At 33.9% G+C, this 25507-nt stretch overlaps 1 protein-coding gene and 1 long non-coding RNA gene across 4 annotated transcripts in view; both read left to right on the plus strand.

Moving 5' to 3' along the window:
- The first annotated feature begins 1302 nt into the window (after positions 1 to 1302).
- Positions 1303 to 14505, plus strand: LOC143223237 (uncharacterized). 2 transcript variants are annotated; one of them, XR_013012784.1, is made up of 7 exons: positions 1304 to 1444; positions 4447 to 4645; positions 6337 to 6381; positions 6575 to 6616; positions 7650 to 7676; positions 10521 to 10592; positions 14114 to 14505. It is a non-coding gene; the product is annotated as an uncharacterized LOC143223237 (long non-coding RNA). The 2 variants fall into 2 exon arrangements; XR_013012785.1 differs by lacking the exon at positions 7650 to 7676 and having other exon boundaries at positions 1303 to 1444.
- An 8946-nt stretch (positions 14506 to 23451) lies between these two features.
- LOC143223238 (rho guanine nucleotide exchange factor 38-like) overlaps positions 23452 to 25507 on the plus strand; it is an 81003-nt gene continuing 78947 nt past the window's right edge. The window contains exon 1 of one of the 2 annotated variants that reach the window (XM_076450904.1): positions 23452 to 23674. The gene's annotated coding sequence lies outside the window, so the exon portion shown is untranslated. Of the gene's footprint in view, positions 23712 to 25507 lie in introns of both variants that reach the window. The other variant, XM_076450905.1, reaches the window with a different exon arrangement.

Below are 25507 nucleotides of genomic sequence, written 5' to 3' on the forward strand. Positions count from 1 at the left end.
AACACTCAATTGTATATTATATATTTCCATAAGTTCAAAACACTCAATTTTATATTTGACATTTCCATAAGTTCAAGACCCTCAATTGTATATTATATATTTCCATAAGTTCAAAACATTCAATTGTATATTATATATTTCCATAAGTTCGAAACACTCAATTGTATATTATATATTTCCATAAGTTCAAAACACTCAATTTTATATTATATATAAAAGTATATATATATATACTTATATATATATTATATATTTCCATAAGCTCAAAACATTCAATTGTATATTATATATTTCCATAAGTTCGAAACACTCAATTGTATATTATATATTTCCATAAGTTCAAAACACTCAATTTTATATTATATATTTCCATAAGTTCAAAACACTCAAATGCGTATTATATATTTCCATAAGTTCAAAACACTCATTTCCATAAGTTCAAAACATTCAATTGTATATTATATATTTCCATAAGTTCAAAACACTCAATTTTATATTATATATTTCCATAAGTTCAAAACACTAAATCGCGTATTATATATTTCCATAAGTTCAAAACACTCCTCCCTGTGTTTTAAAACGACTTAATACCACTTTAAGTTCTTAAAGATATTTTACATTATTATTTAATACAGTAAAAAATATGTATTGAATTCAACAAAATCATTGAAAAAATGCATTAAAGCAGCTAGTTGACAAGTAATATCGTGTTTCGAATCCGGCAATAAATTTTAACGATTTTTTATATTCACATGACATTTAAAGTTAAGACATAGACGGACTTCACGTTTAATTAATGATCTTGTATTTTCGTGTCCTTCCATCAGACGTTACTGTTCCTACACATTTTGGTATAAGAGAGAAGTGAAGTCTGCTGTAAAAAAATGTTGTTTTAAAATCATATTTTTGTTTTCATTCGGAAGTGTTCCGGTTCTAAAGCTTTATTATCTCTGAACGAACCAAATAATTATCTTTAGTTTGTTTAACCTCATTTTGTTGACCGTGCAAAGCATTCTTATTTAAACATTTACGTTACTCATGAAAACATAATGTCGCTGGAACTAAGTCTAACATATATTGTGTTATTTGCTTTCAATGTGACGTCATTGTAAGGTGTGTAGATTACCTAAGCCTGCTTACACACACAAATATACACCACAACTAGTCCGAAGGCTTTTACACAAAAGCAAAACACAATAAAAGTTACTAACTTTACTTTTCTCTACGTTCAAACATCTGCTGAAATGTAAACTGACTTTGAATTGCTCAGTAGTTCGATCTAGAACGCTAGATGGCGTTTTGATTTTATTATGGTTTCATCTTGTGTTTCAGTTTTACTTATTTTTTCTGATGAAATGACAGAAATCATAGTGCCCCTTAATTTGAAATATTAATGTTAAGAAAACAGTTTTGTACTTCTCACTGTTCGTGAAAGACACTAGGGGTAAGTAATATATTATATCTCAAAGTCTGATGACACTGTATACTTTGATAAGGGTGTTTCAACGTTAGAAATACAACTTAAAATTATACTTTTGTAGTGAAGATAACTACAGCCTTGTACAGCACAAGAGATAGCTTAAAAGGTGTTAATTATCTCAGCACGTTTTCATACTTATATTATTTTAGTCTGATATTTATAATAATTCATATTTACCTAAAGTTAGAATATTAATACAACAATATTATCTGCCGAAACAAGAGTTCCAAAGGTTAACTTTTCCTTGTTTGTTTGTTTGTTTTTAATTTTGCACAAACCTACTCGAGGGCTATCTGTGCTAGCCGTCCTTAATTTAGCAACGTAAGACTAGAGGGAAAGCAGCTAGTCATCACCACCCACCGCCAACTCTTGGGCTACTCTTTTACCAACGAATAGTTGGATTGACCGTAACATTATAACGCAAACTTTTCCAAATAAGTAAATAGATTCACTTTTTAGCTTTCAAGCTGTTGTTGTTTTTTTTATTGTGATTTTATCGAAACTTTTATGAACACATAAAAGATGATTCAACTAAATTATTTTGTATTAAAAATCATTAACTAAAAACAGTACTACTGATGCTAATCTTTTCGTTTACGGCCCGACATTGCGAGGTGGGTTAAGGCGTTCGACTCGTAATCTGAGGGTCGCACCAACTATACTCGCCCTTTCAGCCGTGGGGGTATTAGAAAAGAAGGTCAATCCCACTACTCGTTGGTAAAAGAGTAGCCCAAGAGTTGACGGTGGGTGGTGAGGACTAGCTGCCTTCCCTCTAGTCTTACGTTGCTAAATTAGGAACGGCTAGCACAAATAGCCCTCGAGTAGCTTTGCGCGAAATTTAAACAAACAAACAAACCTTTTATTTATAACAATTCTATAATTGTACAAGGTTTTGATACTATATATATATTGTTTTGTGTCGAATGTAATAAGATAAACTTACACTAATATGTACTTCATTCTGTGTAAAAACAATAATGTTATATTTTGTGTTTATTATTTATGCCACTGAAGAAAGACTGTGGGCCAATTATAAAAATGTTCCAGAAATTGGTTTCATAACAAATATGTTGTCGAAACCTGTGAATTTAACCTTTGTGCTCTTTATATATTCTCCTGTAAAAGAAATGTTTCCAGCTCGTTATTTTGTACCATAGCCTTAAAGTTTTGGTATTCATGCACTGCTCTACAATGAAGAATATGCAAAGCGTTCCCAATATGTAGTTTGGAGTTTTTATTTGTTTTGAATTTCGCGCATAATTACACGAAAGCTATCTGGGTTAGCCGTCCCTAATTTAGCAGTGTAAGACAAGGCAGTTAGTCATCACTACCCACCGCCAACTCCTGGGCTACTATTTGACCAACAAATAGTTGGATTGACCGTTTGGGCGAGCATGTTTGGTGTGACTGGGATTCGAAAGCGCGACCCTCGGATTACGAGTCGAGTGCCTTTACCACCTGGTCGTGCTGGGCCTTATTTTGGAGTTAATATATATATACCAATGCCAGATGTTTTACGGAAAGATAACATAGAAAATTTATTTCAAAGTCAGTTTCCAGGGAACTGCATGAACAATTGTTTTTTGTTTTTTTTCATACAACAGTGTATTAAAGTTCAATTAATATAAAACAAAGCAGTAATACAATGCAAACGTATACTTAAAAATAGTGATAGATTTTAATCAGGTGCTCCCTGACAGAGTCCAGAATATGATAACAGCACCTTTCAGAATGAGAGGCATACTTGTGAAACTTTAAAATAATTAATGTATTTGTGAGTTACAATTATTGGAAACTTAATATATTAATCAGTATCGAAATATATGTACGCAACGTATAGCAATTTCGATTATTTATATATAAATATTTTAAATTCCATATGAAAAATCAATAGAAATACCACTTTCACCATCAGGATAGCTGGCCACAGCTTCTTGTACTCCCAAGATCTTAGAACTACAGGACTAAAAACAAGAAGACGGTGTGTTGACACATCCACATTTTTGGCAGTTGCAATTGACGAAGTGCACTTAGTGTGTGAGGTTATTCAATATTTTCCTGGTGATATCATCATCATTTGTTTATAAGTTTGACTCGCTTGCAATGGGGGGGGGTTGAACAGATGATGTTGGCTGTTTCAAGTTTACAAGCCACTTCTTGCAAGCATTGGGTCACAGTGAACAGACATCTAGGGATGTCATTTGATGTACTAAAACCTAAATTTGTGTGGTTATTAAATACGTCATAAAATGCAGAAGAAGAACCTCACTTGATATAACATTACTCTTTCTCTGGCTTGAGAAGCGTTCAAACCGAAGTTGGGGATGTGTAAGCTACGTATTCTGTTTGTCCCTTACAAGCATTTCTATCTTTTACCTAAATCCAGACATTTTGACCAATCACGTTGGTAACTGGTAAAAATATTGTTTACCACGTTAATTAGTTGGGACTACCATCTTGGAAAATTATTCACTTCTGAGTGACTACCACCACGTAGGCCCGGCATGGCCAGGTGGTTAAGGCACTCGACTTATAATCTGAGGGTCGCGGGTTCGAATCCCCAACGCAACAAACCTGTTTGCCCTTTCAGTTGTGGGGGCGTTATAAAGTTACGGTCAATCCCACTCCTCCTTGGCAAAAGAGTAACCCAAGAGTTAGCGGTGGGTGATGATGACTAGCTGCCTTCCTTCTGGTCTTGCACTGCTAGATTAGGGACAGCTAGCGCAGATAGCCCTTTAGTAGCTTTGCGCGAAATTCACAAACAAACAAACTTCCACCAAGTACCTTTTAATGGCAATTTAGTGAACTCAAGATACATTTTGAAGCTACAAAAGTCTTTTTAATATAATATTGTAAACATTTAGCACTTATTTTGGGCCAATGGTCTAAAAACAAGACCATCAAATTATTCAGTAACGTAATGCTTGAAATCTAACTGCATTTATAAAGATATCTATTTATTTCAGTGCAAAGAAATTCAGCTTGGAAAAATATTGGTAGAAAATATTCAGGACAGATATCTTTGTTTGAGGAAAACAAATATTGTCGAGACAACTGAGAATTACTGCAGTTTGGGAGTAACAAGCGACGATTACCATGAAGTTTCTATTTAACTGGATGTTGTCGTTTATAATGATCATCTTGTTCTCTGATGCCACTCGCATTGTAAGAAATTTAAATTTGCGATAGCTTAAGTATCTTTCCAATTCTTTAATTCACAAACAGTACATTAAAAAATATCAACATTTACGTTTTGTAAGATATTGCATGAGAAAAATATTTGTTTGTTCTACATACTATTTGTATACTCAGTGGTATAAAATATAGCATAAGAAAAGCTCCTTTCGTTACATAGAAAATTGAATAATCAACATTCAACAGGTTATTTGCTTGCTTCACCTCTATATAATTGGGTCATTACTACTTGTTTTCGAGGCTATTATCTGGTATTTTTTTCCACTGTTTTTCATAATGTTGTTAACTTTTAATTTTCTCTCTTTTATCAGAAACATCCCTACACCGTTATAGACTCACCTTCATTTTTCTTACCTACAGACTTGTCATGATTCTCAATACAAGACTCCCTAAAAGTCCTAAAAAACTACGTTTTTAGTTTACTAATACATGACAAATTTCCACATCTAATTTTTCTTCTCGTTACAAAGATTAAACTATTGTCCGTACTTTTACTGAAATTTGAGGCTTTTTAGATCAATTTTTGCAACTTTTAAACATCTGAAAATAGTTTTACTTAATTTGGTGTTTAATTAGTTTGAACGACAATAATTGTCTAACTTTATGTTCTTCTTAGACTTTGCTGTTATTGGATCTTAAACCCCTAGTTTCAACAAAACATTTGAATGATTTTTAACCTACGCTTTTCGAAACACTTTAAACAATTCTCTTCCCCCCCCCAGCAGTTTAGCTCCGTTTAAGCTTGAAAAGTCTTCCAACAACGTTGGCAAGCAACTGATCATTCTTCCCAATTACTTCATTTGAAGCAATTTTGATGAATGAAAGCTGTTATAAAAGTTAATTCTATCAAAGATTCAAATAAACTCAATCTGTATTCAAAGGTGCCCTGTAACTGAACTACAATTGTACTTTATCAATATTCATGAAGTATATTACTTTATTCTAATTGAAAATTATATAAATTAGATTGTTTTAGTACAGAGCTGCGCAATAAGCTATATTTGCTGTGTCAAGTGCGAGGATCAAGCCCCGAATTTTAACATTATAAGCAATTGAGCCTATCGCTAAGCTACCGGGGAGACTAACATCGAAACCCATAGTAGAAGGAGCACTTTTAATCTATTGTCATCAGCGACACCTTTCGAGATCTGATGGCGAAAGTTCATTTTTCTTTTCTTCTAGACTCAAACCTACGACTAATGTTAACGTTAACTTTACAGAAACTAATTTTAATTTTGTAAACAGTTACCAAGTGAATAGTTTTTAAGAAAAAATAAAACATTTAAAAGTAACTTGCAGGTGCAACACAGGAATTAAAATATATTATATAGATCAGGCTTAGCCTTTTCGTTGTACATGAAGACAAACTGTACAAGCTACTATTGTTATATCGAAAACATACTCTTACAGTTAGTTATTCCTAAGAAACTGTAATAATAAAAAATACAGGATCAGTTATTCATATTAAGAGCAAATTATTTTGCTAAAATCTTCGTTTCATCTTTTTTTTACAATTAACTTCTACACCAAAGCTCGGTTTTAATTAATTGAATGTATTTTATATGTGTTTTATAGAGTAGAATTACGTTTCGCTTGCACACAACAGATGTCGCTAACTCTGCATTTTTTGCTCTTTCTTTTTGCGTGGTACTTCATTACAGGTCACAAGATTTTGTTACGTTTCTTCTAATCAATCTCAAATAAGGGTAAGTTATATTTTATCTATCTGCCCTATTTAGTATATTTCTATTTGAAACATATAAAAAATCACATAAGTATTATATAGTTTTATTGATAAGGAAGAATAGCTAGGTTTTCAAAATATACATGATTATACATTAAAACTAGCCTGACAAACTACTTCTTACAATGAAATTAGTGTTTTGTCATATTTTACAGAGCCAGTGTGTGTACTGCAATGGAATTCTTTTTCCACTCACGGTAAGTTCATTACAACATGTTTCAGAATTCATCAAACCATTCGGTACGAAACGTTAAACTTTCAAGTAAGTTTATTGCTAATGTCACGTTGCAACGCACATGTGGTGAGTTATGAGTAATGTGTTTTATCACAATTCGTTAGTGGACCAACCATATAACCAATTACAACAAAAAGATATGCACCAATGACTTGAAGAATGTGAAACCATCGAACCCTGAATTTTATCACACCAGCTCTGTTAAATGTAGATTTGGTATTACGAATCCAGTTACATACAACTCCATTAGTAACGTCAATTGTCTGGTAATGGTATTAGTGTAGACCGTGTTTGAGAGAATGACAAAAGGTAAAAGCCACAGAATAATTAGATGAGGACTATATGGGTAATAGAGAAGACTGTTTATCCAAACACCTCGATTTCAAACGTTGCAGCACGTTATTCAAATTCCATACGACACGTGCAGTCGCTTTGAAAACGAGTTGAGCGCCATCTATTGTGAAAATTCACGATAACACTAGCAGCAATCGATGTTAACCTATTGACACAAATACTAATCAACCACAATTTACTGTTATTCAAAGTAAAGTAAAGATTATTTTTTTTATCTCTGAACACCTTTGTATATAAATGGAAATACATTGATAAATAAATTAGTTTTATATAATAACAGTAATTCAGTGAGGTGAATTGCTGAGTATCACTTCCGAAGTTTAAAGGAACAATTTTGTTAATGTCATATCACAAAATTGTGAAATTAGTAATGTAAGTATTTATCTTATTTTTAAAATAACTATTTTTATTTAGGCGTAGTTATGATCATGCATACTGCGGCCAAGTTATACATGTTTAAATGTATAAATTTTCCTTCCCTAATGCTCTCTCACTCGTATATACACATTTGTGGTTATTAGTAAGGACTTGCATTTACATGCATGGTACATTTTTCTCACATACTTTCAATATCATGTGTTAAATGTGTATATGGCCCGAATTCTAATTGCCGTGTTTTTATAACTTGTTATTTTTCCCAGACAGCATCATGCTTAGGAGCACCTTTGGTAAGTTAATAAAAATATTTTGTATTTTAATTCATTCATTATAAAGTCTATTTTTCTTTGTTTTGGAATTAAGCATAGAGCTACACAATGAGATATCTGTGCTCTGCCCACCATGGGTATTCAAACTCGGTTTGCAGCGGTGTGAGTCCGTAGACATACCGATGTGTCACTGGGGGGCTCATTAAGAAGTGACAAATTTGATTCGATTTTCTTAAGCTCAAAAATGGTGAATTTATTCCTCGTTTTAGTCTAGTAATATATGCTTTTATCCATATTTCAAAGATTTTCTATCCAGTTTGACAGAATTTCCCCCCACTGGCACAGCAGAAGGTCTTCAGATTTACAATGCTAGAAATGGTGTTTAGATACTCGTGGCGACCAAGCACAGTTAGCTCACTATGTAGCTTTGTACTTATCATAAATCAAACAAAACTGACAAGACTTTAATTTGTTTTGTGTTATACATTTCTTTTAATCTTATAGGTAGCCTTCGACTAGGATTTTATTGAGTCAAAATCCGAACACTTTTTGTATGTGGCAGTCTCTTTTGTTCATACTAAATAACGTAAATATAAACCAACTTCTTCTCTATTTATATATTTTTCATCCCTAATATTAAAAATTAAAAGACACATGCTTGTTTTTTATAAAATAAATGATTATTAAATGCTATTCCAGAGGTATTGCAGTGGCATCATGGGAAGAATTATGGCTCTAGTTACCAGAGCAAGCTTAAAAGACAACAACAACAATATCTCGAAGAAATGAGCTTTCATTGTTTTATAGTGAAGAAGAAAAACTAGTTCATTAGAACGTTTAGTAGAAATACGAGTTCCAATAACACACTTTAAGCCAATTCGGAGCAATCCCTTCACTGTAAAGTAATAGCTGTTTTAACTTATTTTTGATTCATCAACAAAAAGTTAGATATCTAAGTGAAAAAAAAAATCCATTGCGGTGAAGTTATAATTACTTCTTTGTGTCGTTAACAAAATAATAAACGAGGATTTAAAGTGACAAAATTTCAAAAGCCAGACGTTCTCTTGCTTTCCGCCATACCTAAAACGGACGCTACTTTTATGGAAAGAACAAAAAAAGGGCCCGGCATGACCAGGTGGTTACGGCATTTGACTCGTAATTTGAGGGATGCGGATCCGAATCTCCGTCACACCGAATATGCTCGTCCTTTCAGTTGTGGTGGCGTTATAATGTGACGATCAATTCCCCTATTCGTTGGTAAAAGAGTAACCCAAGAGTTGGCGGTGTGTGGTGATAACTAACTGTCTTCCTGTAGTATTATACTGCTAAATTAGGGACAACAAGCACAAATAGTTCTCGTGTAGCTTTGCGCGAAAATTAACAAAACAAACAAATAAAAAAAATGGCTGAAGATATAAGGATCGCAGCGATTTATTCAGCCACGCACCTGTCAAATTCTCCTATACATCTACAATTTTCTTTTGTACTTTTGGCCTACCTAAACGTAGTTTTGAAAAACGACGCCCAGGCATAGTGAAAGTCCATAAAAGGTTTTCTAGATGTGTAGTTTAACTTTGACCTTGCCGTACTTCAACAACTTTTTACACAAGGAAATACGATCATGAATGCCATTATATTCGCAATTAACGATACAGGAAGTACTCCCAAGTGCATTATGAGACCTGGTGCACCATTCTCATGAAGTTCAATTAACACTTACTATTGGCCCGGCATGGCCAGATGGTTAGGGACGCTCGACTCATAATATGAGAGTCTCGGGTTCGAATCGTCGTCACACCAAACATGCCCGCCCTTTCAACGGTGGGAGGTGTCATTATGTGACGGTCAATCCCACTATTCGTTGGTAAAAGAGTAGCCCAAGAGTTGGCGGTGGGTGGTGATGACTAGCTGCCTTCCCTCTTGTCTTACACTGCTAAATTAGGGACGGCTCGGTGCAGTGGGCTAACATCCTACTCACTTAAATACCTGTGGAAGAATCCGCAAGCGATTGCGGCCCTATGTTCCTTGATGGAATCGATTGGTGAATGGATAGACAGATAGACTATCTGATTATCATTTTTTTTACTTCATCGTAATTTAGAGACTTCCACACGTGCCATCTTTTTCCAGGAATCCCTAATGAGTGTTTAATTTGTGTTTGCTATAAAATAAAATTACACACGTATTTTCCGCCTTATAAGCCGAATTTCTGGCCCTAAATTTTGGACCTGATTTTTGGGGGTCGGCTTATTGGCCGATCACTCCTTTCTGAAATTTCTTCTTCTTAGGAAATGTTTTTCTTTTGAAAATTACCATAGGCGGTAATTTTGTCCCATCAGCAAAGCACGTTAAGACTACAGTGAAACGTTGTTTCTGGAATTTCATTGGTTACCTAATTACAGTGAGTGGAGCCAATAATGAATGACATATTGATTCCATCTCTGTATCAATACGACACGTTCTGCTTTACTACAGAACGCCAATGATCACACACAACATGCATGCTGACGCTAAAACGAGACTAAGAAATCCTTTTGAAGAAACTTGTCACTTCTTAAAAATTGCTTCGGCTTATTGGGCAGTAATAAGCAAAAACCCTCATTTTCAGAGCTGAAAATTGGCCTCGGCTTATTCGGCGATTCGGCTTATTAACCGGAAAATACGGTATGTGTTTTTATATTAGGGTTGTATGTATGACGATGGGTATTATAATAAGCTACCTTCTCTTTAGTCTTACACTCCTAAATTAGGGACGGCTAGCGCAGATAGCCCTTGTGTAGCTTTGCGCAAAATTCAAAACAAAACAAACCAAACTAAGATATTTACCAATGAATATAAATGTGTTTCCTTCTTATTTCTCATCAGCTTCCTACGACGTCAACAACTACGAATATTACGGTTACTCAAGCCGCGTGCATCATTTCGCAGTGTCGTTCGGTAAGTAAACGCTTTTCTATAGCATAAAATGGGCGTACAGAACACACTGGATTATGTTTTCCTTTACACCATGCAATTGTTAATACAACAATACAATCAATTAAATATGTTTATATTTTTTATATATTTTGAGCAGTTTGAAAAACTAAAAGTCATCAGGATTTACAAATGGTTATATATATATTTATATATGTAATAAACAAATTTTGGGTAAAATAAGGATGACGTAGAAATAACAACGCCAAAAAGTACAGAAGTGTGGTAAGGATGAAAACACAAAACAAATATGGAAGTCTCTGTACAAGTATTCATATACTTAAAAAAAAAAACAAATTTTATCTGCAACTAAATGTTAATTTTCGTTCATTTGCATTTAAACCAAATAATGGCTCACAACGGCTAATTCACATAAGATTGTAGCAGTGACTCAGTGGCTACTTACGTAAGGATTTGTGATGGTTTTGTATATTTATCCCTACCGTGTTTCTCTACTTTAGCGATGTTTTCTAGCTAAACTAAAGGTCTAAATATATTTTGAAAGCCTCGAAAATCTAAGTTAAGTGTTTACAAAAAGTCTCTTACATTGTTATAAGAGAGGTTTGAGATAATGATGAGCAATACATAATATGCGACGGCCATTTTTTCCCGGCCTTTCCGTACATAATAAGCGCTACAATACGTAATGATACACGCATTATGCATTGTTGTGAGAAATTATAATGATAAATGAGGGTATTCTGGGTAATTTCACAAAGTACGATACCTGCAGCTTACCTTTCAACAACTAAATGTAGTTTTAGTTTTAAAAATATTTTATCCTACTGGATTACAAAATAAACATGACACCTTGGCATTCTCATTATATTGACTGTAATACACCATCCACAGAGTAACATGAAATTAATTTTCTTCGAGAACTATTTCTATCAGGTCCCGATTTACACTCTTTGAGGCCCCCATGCGATACTATAGGGTGATTCAAAATTGAGTCCCCGACTTTATAACTCAAGGCTCTTATACGATTATATTGGCTGTATTAATTTCAAAACCTGCAACGATTTCTACAATAAGCCAGAAATGAACTGAAATACAAGCGATACTACTTTCTCTGAGGCTGTCAATATTTCACTATTATTTTTATTGTAGCTTTCCCTACTGTTTATTGCCATGTTTACTCTGGGCACGTTGTTCATTATACTGTTTATTGAAATGTTTACTTTGGGCACGTTGTTTATTATACCATTTATTGAAAATGTTTACTTTGTGTGCGTTGTTTGATATTTACGCATCCCAGTGGTTTATTGTAACTTCTTAAGAATGATTAATTTTTAGAAAATTTTTTTTTTGTTATATTTTTACAATTTCATTAAAATAAGGTCTGAAGCTGTCAAGCTTTTCAATTTTCTCTAGCAGCTTTGCTTCTTAATATCTTTGTTTGTATGATTTAAAACTTTTTAAAATCTTATAACAACCCATGTTTCATGATGAGGTTATTACTCCAGCTTTATTCAAGGGGTTTTATCATTCATCCATCCATCCAATCAGATGAAGGTAACTAAATACAGCTTTCTGTGGTCGTATGCTCGTAGACTTTCCCTCAAAAGCTTCCACTTACTTCTATATCCAAATTTAAAGTACACGGAACAATGTTTTTTTTTTAATGTAAACATAACAAATTTAATTTAATACACAGATAACACAAATACTAATACAACATGGCTTCTAAAGTTTGCTAGTAAATCAAAAGTTAAAATTACACTCGTTCTATTGGCCCCATTTGACTGAAGACAGCTGGGATATCACGGAATTACAATATTCAGTTGAATGTTTTCGTTAAATGAAGTAAGTGTACATTACATCTGTTTGATATTTGTAACAATTTTTTTCTACCTTCGATTAAGCCTGTTATTCAATAATCGAACATTTTGAAAGAGATTAAAAAGAATTATTGAAACAGAAATAGCAAATATTCTTCAATGCTAATTTATTTTGCATTACTTTTTGTTATATTTAGCATTGAAACCAATAGCTGAAGAAAGATAAGTTAGCAAGCAGTCATCACACACATTCAACGTTTCACGTGTTTTAAAAGCGTTTTGCTAAGACGCGATGAAAAATATTATGATCATATAAGTACGATAGAGTTATCGGCTTAATTATTGTAATACCAATATTAATGTGTAGTTTATTTTAGGAAAGGTAAAATATATCATGTTCTGTATACAGGAAATATCTATATGCACTAACAGAGAGTTAAGTACGTTGTATTAATCAAAACCATTATAAATATGAAAATCAGTAAGTTAAGTGATAACCAAAGCCAATATAACGCAGTTGTGGAAAGAAATGTATCAGAATTACAGTACTGTACAAAAGTGTTAGGAGAGAGTCAAAAATTAGGTTTCAGGCTACTTTAAAAGGACAATGACAGTTAAATCACAAGTGAAACATCAACATTTTATTAATCTTCAAATTTAGTACAACAGAAACTCAGTGGAAGTGCTTAAGTTTAGCAAACAATGTATCAACTTGGGGCACTAGAACCATCCAGAAAAAGACCAATAATAACACATTCCTTAATCATGGTAAGCAAAGTGTTGAGTCTTGTTAAAGGTGAAAATCCAAGAACAAAAATAGCAAAAAAACATCCAAATGTTTTAGGAAAGAATGCGTAACGTAATCAATAAGGACTTCTGTCAATAAAAGCGGCCAACGAAGTAAATGTTCAGTCATACCTCCTACTCAACTGTCCAATACATCAAGCAATCATAGAATGAAAAGGGAATTTATGATGCTTTCATACAAAGGTGCCAGGTCAAGTCGCTCGACGCATTGCGTTAAGGATTTATGCGCGATTAAAATATTAAAATGGGTTCTGGAAAACTGTTTTTCTCATATAAAATTGAATTATGAAAAGTAAGAAGATGAGTGGAGTATTACAAACATGGCAATCTTTTTGCAATTGAAGCTACGCTGCAGAGTTATTGTCAAGATAGCCAGTCGTCAGACAGACCATGACTGAACGTGCCAACATGACCGTAACGATGTTATAAACCTCCAAAATCGGTTTTTTGATACAGTCTATCCAACCTTGTACAGATTAAGTATCATTTTACTTCCACACTTGTGGAAAGAAAAAAGGAAAAGGAAAAAAAAAACAATAACAACAAATCATCAGATGAAACCGTTATCTATTAAACATTTTAGATGTAAGAATAAAAATTCTAAAAACAATGTATTTCTAGATAAACTTGTTTGACTAGAAAAGGATGATGTTCAAGTCTGGAAAAAAAAACGTTTTCAACTCAGACTATTTACGCTCGTCAGATCGCGCTAAGAAAATGTTCGTAAACCAAATTATGCTTCTTTAGAGCTCACTAAGTATTTTAATATATAGCTTTCAAAAATATTTCCACTTGTTTCAGTTTATTCATTTATAAATATAATGTACCATTATTAGTTAAGAACTGATGTTATAAAGTTTTGTAATAAAGTTGTGCTTTTATTTTTTCTTATTTCAGCAAGTCTTATTTCAACTACCAGTGTATCTTTGAAAGCCACAGAGAAATGATTTTCCTAAACAACAAATATCATTAATCAGTTCTTGTATTAAGAACAAAAATATGTATGCTACAGACAACTAAAATTGTTTAAGTAAATTAAACCATTGAATTAGTGTTACCGGAAATAATAAAATTTATTGTACCAAGCGTTAGAACATTAAATGTGTGTAAGTTTTGGTTTTAAAGTAACAATTAAAAATAGAAATGTATGAAGAACAGTAAAATATTTCCAATAAATGTTTTTCTCCGAAGAAATATCTTAATCCCAGGCAGTTTTTTATAGGTTTCTGTACAATAAAATCTAAATACTGTGTTAAGCATAATAATAAAGTTATTGTTGCGTAATGTTTTTCTTACTGTTTACTTGTTGGAGTTTCTTTAGATAATATATCTTTTTCATAAAGAAAATAAACACTGCATTTTGCTTAAAACTCATACAATTGGATATGATATTTAAACCACTTCAGACATAATTATTGTAAGTGATGTTCATATCCCCAGTTAAGAACCTGCGGGACCACACTTGCCATACATTTGTTTATTTCTTTTGGAATTTCTCGCAAAGCTACACGAGACCTATCTGCATTAGCTGTCCCTAATTTAACAGTGTAAGACTAGAGAGAAGGCAGCTAGTCATCACCACCCACCGCCAATTCTTGGGCTACTCTTTTACCAACGAATAGAGAGATTGACCGCCACATTTTGACGCTCCCATGGCCGAAAGGGCGAGCGTGTTTAGTGCAGCGGGAATTCAAACCCGCGACCTTCACATTACGTGTCGAACGCCTTAACCCACCCGGCCATATCGGGCCCTTTTTAACAGATGTACTCAATGAACGAATGTCTTAAATGTGTGTATATATATATATAAAATCACTTTGATGACTAGATATAAAAGCAGATGTGAATAACGGAGGCATACTGAGGCCTCTGTGTATCACGGGAAACATTTTGAACCCCGCAGGCATGGATATTTTATCATGGTATTAACATTATTTTAACGTGTATTAATTAACAAAAACAAACGGCTTTCAATGTCAAAAACGTAATTTTTTACGAGCTTGAAAGTTAATTATTTCGTCACTTAACAATGTTTTGTTTTTGTTAATTGTTAGTATCTGTGATATTCCATCACTGTATAATTCATAATAACGTTAATGATGTCATTCCTTAATGATGCAATACGGGTTTCCAAATAAAGAGTGTGCATTTATGTTTGGCCCGGGATGGCCAAGTGGGTTAAGGCGTGCGACTCGTAATCCGAGGGTCGCGGGTTCGCATCTCCGTCGCTCCAAACATGCTCGACCTTTCAGCCGTCCCACTATTCGTTGGTAAGAGTAGCTCAAGAGTTAGCGGTGTGTGGTGATGACTAGCTGCCTTCCCTCTAGTCTTACACTGCTAAATTAGGGACGGCTAGCGCAGATAGCCCTCGAGTAGCTTTGCGCGAAATTAAAAAAAAAAAAAAAAAAACCTATACTTTAGAAATTACTCGTTTTCTCAGGAAGTGTAGTAGAGCATATTCTTGACGGATGTAAAATTACTTTCAGTTTCTTATTAGTATGAAACAAAAAAGAGTCACAGATTCGTTACGTACCCCTTTCCAAACGTTTTTTGTGGAAATGGATAAAAACCGATCAATCCTCACAAATCCAGCTGATCCAGAGAAGAGGACCGTATGCCTAGCGAAAAAGCCAAGTGTCTCCCCTTCACCTCTTGGAGAGAGGTATGACATATTGGTGAGATATTCAATAAGAAACGTGGAACGATCAATTTTTTTTCGTCGCACCTAAAGTACGGAAACTTTATTTGACATAAGAACAAGCTTAACGTTCAAGAATTTTTTACAAGTTTAGTTCACTGATAAAGCTTTAAAACCCACAGCCAGATGTCAAGTGTGGTGTAAATATAATAAGACATGCCTAGGTGGTTAGGGTTCTTGACTCCCAATCTGAGGGTCGCGGGTTCGAGTCCCTGTGACACCAAACATGTTCGCCTCTTCAGCCGTGAGGGCGTTATAATGTGATAGTCAATCCCACTATTTGTTGGTAAAAGGGTAGTCCAAGAGTTGGCGGTGGGTGGTGATAACTAGCTGCCTTCCCTCTAGTCTTTCACTGCTAAATCAGAAACGGCTAGCGCAGATAGACCTCAGGTAGCTTTAAACGCAATTCAAACCAAAGTAAATATAACACGCTACAGGTGCTAAGTTATTCAACAAAAAACCGCTCAACCATCTTTCTCTTATTTTTCTGTGATGGCGCGGCATGGCCAAGCTTGTTAAGGCGTGCCACTCGTAATCTGAGGGTCGCGGGTTCGCATCCCCATCGCGCCAAATATGCTCGCCCTTTCAGCCGTGGGGGCGTTATAATGTGACGGTCAATCCCACTATTCGTTGGTAAAAGAGTAGCCCAAGAGTTGGTAGTGGGTGGTGATGACTAGCTGCCTTCCCTCTAGTCTTACACTGCTTAATTAGGGACGGCTAGCACAGATAGCCCTCGAGTAGCTTTGTGCGAAATTCAAAAACAAACAAACATTTTCTGTGATTACGAAGCGTAACAATACATGTTCGGAAGTGAGGACATTCACTTACTGTGATATTAGTCATATTAAAACATTTCTGTGCATTATTACTGGAACCTTATTTTATATAAAAATGTTACGTTAACATATTTATCTATCAGTATCTAAAGGTGTAATAATTCAAATCATCATATGTGTTGTTCTGAATCAAATTAATTCCATAAACTGCTTTTGCACAACTTTCTATTGCAATTTCAAGTTGCTTATGTCTATCAACAGAGTTCTATGTTAAACAAACAGGAAAGTTATATACAAGCTCGAAAGATGCATTATTTGTCAACACAAAATTTGCCCAGCAGTGAGCAACAGCTGTGATTTAAACAAAGGGATGCTGTTAATCTGAAGCGAAAACTCAAATACACTATAAAAATAGAAAACCAAAACCCTTCGTCTACCATCCAGCAGGTACGATAAAAATATCATGTTGATCCTTCTCCAATCCGAAAAAATAGTTTTAGAATATTATCTTGAATATCCTTCTCCAACCATACGAAGGGAGTTAGAAAAATACAATGGTTATCCCTTTCCTGCTATAAGAGCTATCAAAGAAAGATATCGTAATGACCAATCACCAAGCATATCACACTATTATTATGGCTAGCAGAAGTCAGAGGTAGGAAGAGTATGAGGAAGATTCTTTCCCTTGGTTGAAATATTCTACATTATATAATGTTCAGCATTGGAGTAAGTCTTGGAGCGAGCACGAGTGTCAGTGCAAAGAGTTGTTTGTTCACTTGCTTGATATTTAAGAAGCGATTACAATAGACTGTTCAAGAGAAGTAAGGATGTCTGCCGAATTGTCTTTGAGCCAACCAATCGTATTACTCATAAACTACCTATAAGAAGTAGGTCAGCTAGATTCTCGAAAGCTCAGACATTGGCGCGTTTTTTTTTTTTTTTCATAGGTTGAGTGTGGTCAAGTATTATTTTGTCAATACCTTTAACAGACCGAAAGAAATGTCTTGTTTCCACAGCAAAAGCATCAGAATTCAATGATGAAGCAGAAATGTGTACTCTCTTGGTTGGCATATTGTTACACACCAACAGTACTGAAGTATATTTCCCTCAGGCTCCGTACCACAGAGAATGAAAACTTTCATGTGGAAACATTTGCAGGATATCAAGTCAAAGACACAGCAAGAAATATGTTTCAATGCAGAACTGTTCTTTTGATCCATAACCATGTAAGGTAGAAACAAGTGAGATTGTTAGTCATCATCTCTGCAACACTTTTTGATCACTGTAGTAATCCTTAATTGCGAGATGTTTCACGGCAACATCATCTTCTCGAATGCTACAATTGTACAACACCTTGTAATTATTTTTTCTTGTATCTACATAAATTAGCCCCAAACTACCCCGAATAGTGGCAGCCATTTATGAAGTTAATAGGTTTGATGCAAAGACTTGTAGAATTGAGTGCTCACTGCAGGAATATAATGTTGAAGAATTGGCTAACGTCAATACAGAAGACAAGACTAATAGTAGGAGGCTGTACAGTGTTAAGGCAGCGTCAGAAATGAATGAAGAGGCTATTGAGAGAGAATTCGAACAGGCGTTCTTGTCCTTCATGACTAAATGTCATCGCATTTCATGTTATAAATTATGCTACAGGTAGGAATGTTTAATGGTCAGTTCTCTAGGTGTCTTACAAACCAACATTGAATGGAATATATTCCATTATATATTCATCCATTATCACAGTCATTAGTCTAGTGCAGCTGATGGTTCACTGAAAGATTTCATCTGCAAATATTGCCTTAACAATTTCCACTCAAGATGTTTGGTTCCTCGTTGTGTTATGAACAGCCTTGGTTTGGTGTTGCGCTAAAAGATAAAAAGCACATTAAATGTTCACAAGAAAGTATAGGTACAAAGTGTAAAGCTATTTCAGGTTGTCACCAAGAATGGGAACTGTTGCAAAGAGGCACATACCAGCAACTAACTGCGTGTGTCAAGTATCAGACACAACTTTCTTTTCATTTGCATTTGCCGCATCGAGAAGACATTACAAAAGTTACCTGAAATTGATTAATCTCTAATGCAACACAGCAAAGTGTTTGTTCTTTTTATTGTATATCAAGTACAACCAAAATGATTTGGCATGATCATGTAGATGTATGTAATGCATACAGTGCATTTGAAAATTTGAAGGAAATTAATACCCTTTTATTCAGCCATTGAACTTCTCAGTAACGTAAATGACTGGGATCTTGGAGAACAAATTGGAAAATCTGATACCTTTCAACGTCAAAAAAGGTAATGATAGAATGGCCACGGTAGAGGAGATTGTACCTGAAAAAGAAATAGACATTTATCAAAATTACACCAATCATGCTCTTGAAGTACCTAAGCGGAATGAGTGGGTAGCAGAATTTTTTAGCTTCTAAAAGTTAATGACGCAGAAATTGATAACCACCTCAAGCAATTGGGTACGTTTGCTTCCTTCATCTATTTCTGCATGAATAGGTGGGCTTCGAGTTGAACGAAAGGTGAATCTATGTGACGTGGAGTATGTGTAGGCCATTGTGCAGTCTCATGATGCATAATTCCACCTCATCTAGTAGTTTATATCCTTCTCCTGTACCATACAACCTGAGGAAGATTGCCACTAGTTAAAAATCATGCATCCAAGTGAAAGGCTTACAGCACCTCATTACCTCAACTTGCTTTGCAAACATAAGTTAGAAAGAAATTTAACAACAATTTTATTTGTCTTACAAATAGTGTGTAGTATTAGACCCATCCTCACAGTGACTTATCAATGTCGTCAATATTGTGAACCAAGGACATGGTTTATAACTGCGAGTCAAACTGAATGGACGTGAGAGGACCTTGATAAATATCTATGTAAAATTAATCCTCCCAGCTTGTTTGATCTGCCAATTATTGCTCTGGCTGCAACTGATACTGCATCAGTCTCGAGGTATATTAAGAAAAAGTGTAAGATATTTCTACAGTTTATTATGAGATATGATAATTTGTTGGATAAGGTTGTCCACTACTTTTACCAGAAAGAATACCAAAGTAGGGGCATGCAGCATTTCCATGTGCTCATTTGGATCGACAACCTCCCTTTGTTTGGTGAAACTTCTGATGAAGGTTTATGTGCTTTCCTGAGAAAGTATTTGAGTTGTCTTATTCCAGATGAACAAATAAACAAAGATGGGTGTGAGAAAGGTAAGCATGTTCTGTTTTCCTAAGCCGTAAATTAACAAGTTTGTCCTACATGACGTGGTGGTAGCTGTGCTAGGATGAAAGTGTATGAGGACTCGGTCTCAACTGTACTACCTTCTATGGGTTGCCAGCGAGATTAGGATCAATTACTACAATTTTGTTCTGCTGCTGACTTGGGAAAAGAACATGGATATTCAGCTGATATATTTAGGCTTTCGACAATATTGTCCATATTTTGGACGCTTCATGAAAATAGAAAGAGACCTGACCTTGTTAACCTTTATGAACATAACGTAAATTAATATGCAGAAAGTACTTCTGTTAATTGCTGTTTCGATTTGTAACCTTGAAGAGATTGCAATTCTTTTTTAAGCTACCACAACATACAGGAGCCACACGGTAGTATGCAGAAATGCCTGAGAGTACAGATGATGCTCTTCTGATAGGTCCTTTGATTTACACTGGTACTTTGGAAGCACATAAAGCCATGTTGAAATTTGAAGGTGATCTTAATGCTAATGATCATTTAGATGTTGACATCATGGTGGCCCAATTTAATTCAGACCAACCTCGTGTGTTTCAAATAATCAAATGTTGCATCGAAGGCCAATGTGTTTCACCATCAACTGACAATACTGCCACCTTGAGAATGTTTATTATTGGGTGTGGTAATACAGGAAATAACTTTTAATTAAAGACCATTAAAACATGGTTAAAGAAGAGCATTGGAAAGGACTTGGCAGTTGCTGCTCCAATTGGTATAGCTGCCTTCAATTTGAATGGTCTGCTGGCTACTGCAGCTACCATTTTAACCTAATAAAATTCCTTAGTACCAACCACTTTCAGATGAAATGATGAAGCTAGTCTGAGTAAAGGTTCGAAACAGTCTTTTACTTATTATCAATGAAATTTCCATAGCTAGTGACGTCATTTGTATACACACATCTCATACTGGCTGAAATTTGTCACATAGAAGAGAAGTGGATGATTTGGAAAAAGGAGAAACATATTTGTGTGTGATAAATTGTTGTGATTACCTCTAGTGTTTAAGAAGCTCGTGTATTATGATCTGTCTTCATCTGTGATTCAAAAGTATGTTGGCTCACGAGGAAGTACTGATTTGTTGAAGCAATTGTTTGACTATTAACTAAATATAAACACAAGACTGAGGAGGGACCTAGTTTTATTATCTCTAAATGCAGCTGGGTGTATTATCTGCAGCAGATCGAAAGTTGTTTGAATCTTTATCAGTAAATGGATGGCTAAGAGAACTAGTACAACATCTGAATAGCATACTGGATGGCACATTGTGTTTGTTTCAGCTAAATGCAGAGGTTAGGAGAAGCCTGCAAGGTCAGGAAGTTCATCTTATTGCTAAGGACATGATAGATTGTCTGATTTCTATGCAACAAAACCTACTAAAAACTTACAACACATAATGAAAACAGCACTTTGACTGATAGCTGAGAGAAAGGTATTACCATCAAGGTTGGCTACTAAGTAACATTGTATAGGATTGTAGATGTTACATTATGTCTGGTGAATGGTACCATTATGCCACTTTTAACATTGCATTAATTAGCCTGCAAAAGTTTGCGTTCTTACTATCCAATTTGATAGTGATTGTCAGCACCAATTAGAGTGAGTGTAAACTATGTTCGAAGTTGTTGGTAAGCTGCATGCTATAAGGTCTTAGCTACCCATCTCTGTTGCATATGTCATTGTTATGCACAAAAGCCAAGGCTTGGTGGTAAAATATGTGTTAACAGTCAGCAACAATACAATCTTCACATGTGGTCAGGTTTATGTAATAGCGTCTTGTGTACACAACCCAAATGGACTACACCTAATTAATTTTAATTCTCTATTAGTTAAAGCTTTGGACTCTTCCACTGTAGAATACGATTATCTCAAAAGGCAGTACATAGCGGACTGGCCGTCCACTACAAACGACAAACATCATTCCAAGCAAGTTGGAGACACAAATTGGTGCATGCAGAAGGCCTTTGCTAAAGTGCAGCAAATGTCTCATCACCTTTAATGCGTGTTAAAGTACTCGTTAGTATAAATGGTGAAAAATAATTATGCCAACTCTGTCATGCAGTGCTTGCTGTTTTTCAAAAGAGTTTGCGAAAGTATGAAAGTTGGAAGCAGTGTGGCATTAAAGGCACTGAGTAGTTATTATGATAATGGTGATGATAATTCACTGAGTTGTTTTCAACTTTTCACGGAATTGGGTTTCCATACAGTTAGTATATACGTAGCACTGGACACTATCACTTTTTTTTATTTCCACTGGTGCAATACTCACCAAAAAACAGTAAATAATTAAAGCTTTTGCTACGATTGTAGTTTATTTAAATATTTACACTAATCAAAAAAGATAAAAATGCTGTAAAGTTGTACATGTTTACCATTGATGTCACTAGAAGTAGTGGAACAGTTGAGAGACAGTTCTACACAATATTGAATACTATACCTAACTAGTCGTAATCTCTGGACAGTACACATCTTACCATAGATGTCTGCATATCACACCAAAGAGACAAGAATAGCATTTTTATAAATTTATGTTTCGATCTGAGCCTAGAATGTCTGTTATGGTACCTTTGCATAGTTCTCAAACATACAAATAAGACAAAGTGAAAGCCATTGAATAAGAGCAGTTAAATGTTTCTTAGTTGACATGTTTAAAAAAGTAACTGTAGAAAATAATTATTTAGCCTTGATTGTGAAAAGAGTTGTATATACTCTAAAATTATATTTAACTACTTACAATCATATTTACACATTGTATTAATAGTTATATTTAATATATCAGTAACTATGTTCATTGCCAATAATATTTTCTAACGTTATTCACTCGTTGGCGGGTTCTTTTAGATTGTTTAATGAAAATAATTCATCACACAATCCACGTAACTATCACAAATAAGTTTATTTTCTTCTTTAATGTATATACAAGCTTGAAAACTTTTACAGAATCATAAATTGTTCTAAGCCTGTGTTATAAATGACATTCGAATATTTATCATAATATCAAGAATATCATAAATTCATCGCACTTGTACAAAATAATCCAACAAGTTTGATGGCAAGCACATATCTAAATACTTTACGAAAACACGCTGACTCGTTCAACTGCCTATCCTGAAAATATTTCTGTCTGTCTTCTTGAAGCTTCAGTGTAAATTTACTTTGCTATTTTTAGCTGTGCCTAAACCATCCTCTCAATACTTCACTGATCACTTATTTATAATCTATTGTTATTATAGATATTTCGTAAAGCTCTAGTTTGTTTTAAAATATTCAAGACAAATTCATTCTTAATGTGATGTTTTTCTAAATAGCATCTAACTTACGACATTTTAGCTTATAACACTATTGCTATAAATAATAACTTGATCCAAATAAGTTTGTGTTATAAATATTACCTAGTTAAAATTAACATTGACAATTTAAAATAATTATATACGTATAGAACACAACAATTAAATACAAAAAATTGTATCTTATATTAAAAATTTGGTAGATGGCAGCTAGACTCAAAACTTTTCAACTTAATGTCTTGTACTTCCGTGAATGTGTGGAGTGTAATAATATTAATTAATACGCTTGAAAAATCTGTGTGTATATATATATAATATAATGCTTGACACTTAACGCGAGTTCATTACATAGTGTAGTACGAAATGAGTATCAGGTAAATAATAGAGTTAAACGACTTACAGTCATGTGAATTTCGAACATTCATCAGCTATAAACGTAAGTTTTAAGTTGAAATTGAATTTGGTTTTGAAAAGTAAGTAAATATGTTAGTTTTTTAATTAAGTTTTTATAATATTTGTAGTTAGTTTGTACTAGAAGTAAAATTGTGGTATAATATATACTGTTGTGGTACCTTTCCTGTTCCTAACTGCAATCTTAAAAGTATTTATACTTTAATAATATCTCAAACGGTTAAATGTTAAAAGTGTTATTACTGTTAGCATTACCATGTTGCTCACTTATTGAAAAACTTACACGTAGAATGACGTTTGGTTTCATTAATATAATACTACAACTAGATAGGCTTGATAATTACATTCGCAAATGTGATATTCGTGAACTAATAATATAAGTACGTATTAGTACATTATTAATACGAGTAAATTCACAAACAACAATTTCTAAGAATAATAAAGTGACTTTTTTTGGGGGAGGACATGTTTTTGCTTAACATCGGTTTGCCTACTATTATTAGTATAGTAATGTGCTTCCGACTTCCAAATTTGTTTGTACATGGTCAGCCTAACTTTGTTTTAACGAAACGGATACTTGAATAATGTTCTGTATCCGAACTATTCATTAGTTTTGGCCAGATATTACTAATGATATTAGTTCCTTTCTTCCTCTTTGGCAGCACAATAATTGACATATTCATTTAAATTGTATTATGATATACCAGTTTAACTTATATTAGCTTCCTACCTTTCAGGTTTTAAGAAAGTAACATACAAAGGATCAGTTAATGACTTCACTAGTGAATGAGTTTGATTTATTTTTAACAACTATTTAAATAATAAATTTCAATTCCTGTGCTTATGTGTACAATTCATTTAATGTTCATATTTTCCAAAGCTTTTGCTTCTCTTTTTTTTTACATCAAAAAATCTTATTAAACATAGTAAACTGAAATAATTTTATCATGGTAAAATTAATAACATTAGTTTTCTAAGGAAACATTTTAATACATTTTGTTTAACAAAGTCTGTTGTAATCACTCCTGTACCATCAGCAACCCTAGTTTTTTTAAATGTTTTAAATTTTAAAATTTAAATTTTAAATGTTTAATATATGGCACTATTTTTCTCATAAGTAGTACACATTTGTCAGTCAGTTGATAAAAAAAAAAACTGACAGTCATAGAAGTTTGGTTTTGATTTGTGTAAAATTACTCTCATTATTAGATACCATATTAAAGATTATCACTTATTTAGTGAAGGCACACTGCCACTTTCATTTTCTCATTAAAATTTCTCACTCAGGTATCTTTGTATAGTACATAAAGTTAAGTTTATTATTGTGATGTAAGAATTGTAGTCATTATGTATTTGTGGAAGACTCCAGTTTATCTGCATCAAAAATTTTGTTGATTTCTAATAAGAGGTGCTCATTATACACACTATTGGCTAGGTCCAATACAGTAGGATGTTTTGTGCTGACTGAGATAATGTAAATGTGTCTTTCTTCAGCTGCCCACTTCGTAATAATATATTTTATTTTTATTTTACAAGTTGTAGGGATAAATATGTGCTAATTTCAATGATGACGGTAATTTGTTTTGGCTTGATATCTTTGACCAATGTCATAGATGTCTGCAGTTATTTTACTCTGTTAATTCCAAGATGAATAATGTTCTGTCTGAAACTTTTAATTGATGGTAATGGTGAGAAGTAATATGTAGTGTATGCAACAGGCTCAAACTTAAAAAAACAATTAGCCATCACAAGACAACACTTTTTGTAAAATTATTTTCTTATGAAAAAAATATTACTGGTCTATGTAAACACTAGACTGCACCCACTGCAATATGTTGAGGCCTGTGTTACATAGAGA

Source organism: Tachypleus tridentatus, chromosome 8 (genome assembly GCF_004210375.1).
Source record: "Tachypleus tridentatus isolate NWPU-2018 chromosome 8, ASM421037v1, whole genome shotgun sequence".
NCBI classification, from domain to species: domain Eukaryota; kingdom Metazoa; phylum Arthropoda; class Merostomata; order Xiphosura; family Limulidae; genus Tachypleus; species Tachypleus tridentatus.